The sequence below is a fragment of the Gekko japonicus genome, unplaced genomic scaffold (assembly GCF_001447785.1).
Source record: "Gekko japonicus isolate JY-2015 unplaced genomic scaffold, Gekko_japonicus_V1.1 scaffold2436, whole genome shotgun sequence".
In the NCBI taxonomy this organism is placed as follows: Eukaryota; Metazoa; Chordata; class Lepidosauria; order Squamata; family Gekkonidae; genus Gekko; species Gekko japonicus.
In genome coordinates, this window is record NW_015160295.1 from 194508 (window position 1) to 197850 (window position 3343).

Consider the following 3343-nt stretch of genomic DNA (forward strand, 5'->3'; position numbering starts at 1 on the left):
AGGGCTTTTTTTGTAGCAGGAACTCCTTTGCATGTTAGGCCACACACCCCTAATGTAGCCAATCCTAATGAGTTTCTGCTGTTGGGTGTGACCTATTATGCTAATGAGTTCCTGCTGGGCGTGGCCAACTTCGGAGCCAGCCGGAACTCCGTTCCTGTGCGTCCCTGCCCAAAAATAGCCCTGGTGGTAAGTATAGCTGAGGTTGGATTAAAGCAGTTGGTAAGACCTATGAATGGCAGCCAATTAGCATACAGATACAAGAGTAACTCAAGTGTAACTCAAAATTAGCACACAAATACGAAAGTAAAACAGGGGGGGGAGGCGTGCTGGTCTGCAGTAGTACAGCTAGACTGGAGTCCAGGAGCACCTCAGAGACGGACAAGATTTGTGGAGTAAAAGTTTTCAAGGGTCAAGGTCCCGATGAAGGGAGCTCTGACCCTTGCAAGCCGATAGACAGGCTGGAACGGAGGACAACGAAGATGGTGAGGGGCCTGGAGACCAAGTCCTATGAGGAAAGGTTGAAGGAGCGGGGTCTGTTTAGGCTGGAGAGGAGACGACATGATAACCATCTCCACGTACTTGAAGGGCTGTCAGATAGAGGATGGGGCAGAGTTGTTTTCTGTTGCCCCAGAAGGTTGGACCAGAACCGACGGGTTGAAATTCAACCAGAAGAGTTTCCGGCGAAACATTAGGGAGAACTTCCTGACAGAGCAGTTCCTCAGTGGAACAGGCTTCCTCGGGAGGTGGTGGGCTCCTTCTTTGGCGGTTTTCAAGCAGAGGCTAGATGGCCATCAGACAGCAATGCGGATTCTGCGAAGTCTTCGGACAGCGCTGGCTCTTTGGCCTGGAAACGGAGATGAGCACCGCACCCCTCGAATTGGATTCGACAGGCTTTCAAGCAAGGGAAACCTTTACCTTTACCTTGCTATTGAAACAAACCCCTGCAGGGCCCGGACGCCCGGCGGTTCAGTCATTGCACGAGTGGCGATTTTACTTGCCTGCCCATACCCCCAGCTCGAAGCGCTGATTCCAGTCTCGTGCTTTGTTGGCTCAGTTGTGCTAGCAGGGAGCTCCCGGGCTCTGAAAAGGTTTTCTGAGTGGGGAATGTTGCGTTACCACAAAACAGTCGCCGACTCCCTTTCTTCTAAGTAGGCCTGAGATTGCATAGCTACGGCAGCTGACCTTTGGAATGGCGGTTCCCCTTGAATGCTACCGTTACAATTGGTACTCCCATCTCCCTCGGGGCGTGATTTTTCTTTTTCGTAAGAGTGATTGCGGCATACATTCGGGGAGCGCGTGTGGCATTCGAGGGGTGTCAGTCTCCAAGTGGGGCCAGAGTTCTGCTGGAATGACAACCGATCTCCTGGGATTACAAGATGGGTATCGGTTCTGCCGGAGGAAATGTCAGCTTCGGAGAGCTGACTGTTATGGCATCCAATCCCTACTGAGCTCCGCCCCCCCAAACTCCGCCCTCCCCAGCTCTCTGCCCCCTAGGGTCGCCAACCTCCAGATGGTGGCTGTAAATATCCTGGGATTGCAACCAGTGTTTCCTCTAAGCCGTGGAGTCTTGTGAGCAAAAATCCTACTTTGTGAGCTGCCGGCATTAAAGTTGTGAGCAAGTGATTTGGCTACTGCATAAATGAGTTTGCTCCGGAGCCATCCCTCCTGAGCAGAGACAAGAATGTGTGAGATGGAGGCTAAAAAATGGTGAGCTAGCTCACACTAAGCTTAGAGGGAACACTGATTGCAAAGTTCACCTGGAGAAAATGGCTGCTTTGTAGGGTTTGCCTCTGGTCTCAGCGGGGTTCCCCCACTGACAGGCCACACCTCCCCAGTGCCAATCTGCTGGCTGGCAGGGGGGAACTTAACCTAAAAAAGAGGGAGATCCACCCGACGTGCGGCAGTGTGTCTATGTCACCGCCCACGTGACCCGGAAGTGACGCCATCACATCCGGGACGTCGGGGCGATGCTCTGGTATTTGGACAAAAAACTCTATGGTCGAAGCCAGATTTACCATAGAGTTTCCCCCCATATACCAGAGCATTGCCCTGACGTCCCAGACATTATGACATCGCTTTCGGGTAACGCAAGTAGTGATGTGGAGATGTCGCTGTATGTCGGATGGGCCACCCTGCCACTCCCAGTAAGTCCCCCCTCCTCCGCCGGTTGCCAGGAGGGAACTGGCAACTCTGCTGCTTTGGAAGGTCAACTCTACGGGATTATACCCCACTGAAGTACCTCCCCTACCCAAGCCCTTCCCTCCTCAAGCTCCACCCCTCAGATCTCCAGGTATTTCTCAACCTGGAACTGGGAATCCTACATCTTCAGGAACTTCCCAAGCTGCCGTTGGCAACTGTAGTGCATTCTTCTTCCTGAATACACTAGGAAATCCCGCCTTCCCCAGTTCAAGACTGACCATGGGGCCAGGAGGACCTTGGAACACCGCCTCTCCATTCTCCATATTTTGATCCGTTCAAAATAGTTTGGGCCCCTGTTAACCGGAGAAGATTCGTGTCCTAGGTTTTGGCATGTGGCAAGTTCAAATGTTCTGTTCCCATGTATTTCTAGGAATCGTTATGTCCTTATGTACTCGTTTACCAAACTTTAGGCTTGTCGGAGATGCGGACCCCTCCGAGGTAGCTTTTATTTTTGGTGCTCCAAGCAAGGTCCACCCGTCACCCTTTTGCTAGCCAGGTCTGAACCAATCCAGTGCCAACGGGAACGGAAAAAAAGAAACGCGGATCCAGCCTAAACAGCCTTTTCATTCGAGCCATTTGAAAAGACTGTTTGGGCTGGATTCGTGCTAGCGGAATTTCTGCCTAGCACTATCCTAGATACATATCAATAGTTCTGTTCCCCTTTTGGGAAATCTCCCATGGTGATTCCCCAGAGGAAGCAAGCCTTTGGTCTATTTGCATTAAAGCCACGTGACCTCATTAAAAAGCTGCAGTCTCATGCACAGGTGTTCCATTTTATTTTTATTTTTTCCTTAAGGAAAGAGAAATATGCATTTCCCCCACCAAGAGTGCATCTGTAAAGGTGTTCATGGTTTAGTCGGTATCACACCGAGTACAATCTCTCTAACCTAAGAGTGCATGGGAAAGAACAGGTAGAGAAAGAGATACTTTTCTCCCTTTCTCACAATACAAGAACTCGTGGGCACTCCATGAAATTGCTGAGCGGTCGGGTTAGAACGGATAAAAGGAAGTACTTCTTCACCCAAAGAGTGATTATCACGTGGAATTCACTGCCACACGGCTACAAGCATGGACGGCGTCAAAAGGGAATTAGATAAGCATATGGAGCAGAGGTCCATCAGTGGCTATTAGCCACAAGGTATAG